Below are 303 nucleotides of genomic sequence, written 5' to 3'. Positions count from 1 at the left end.
AAGTTCTTTGGTCAAGTGTTAGTAGCAAACATTTGTCAATCGAGGAAGGTTTTTTGTGACAACAGCTGGACAATATTTCTATAAATTGTCTTATTAACCTATGCTAGGAAGCATTACTCCTCTTTTCATTCCAATTCAAGAATACGACCAATAAGATTGATTGGTCTAGTGCCACTCTTATTAATTTTTGCATCCCTCTATTCCTCATATATAATTGGTATCCTTCTACGACCAAATCTCAATTTGTGGAAAGCCTTTGATCAATTTAATGGCTTCCTTATGAAAACATCAACTTTTATTATA

Source organism: Quercus suber, unplaced genomic scaffold (genome assembly GCF_002906115.3).
Source record: "Quercus suber isolate HL8 unplaced genomic scaffold, Cork oak 2.0 scaffold_21, whole genome shotgun sequence".
Classification (NCBI taxonomy): domain Eukaryota; kingdom Viridiplantae; phylum Streptophyta; class Magnoliopsida; order Fagales; family Fagaceae; genus Quercus; species Quercus suber.
The sequence above is the reverse complement of the archived record's forward strand: the minus strand, read 5'-3'. Positions refer to the sequence as shown.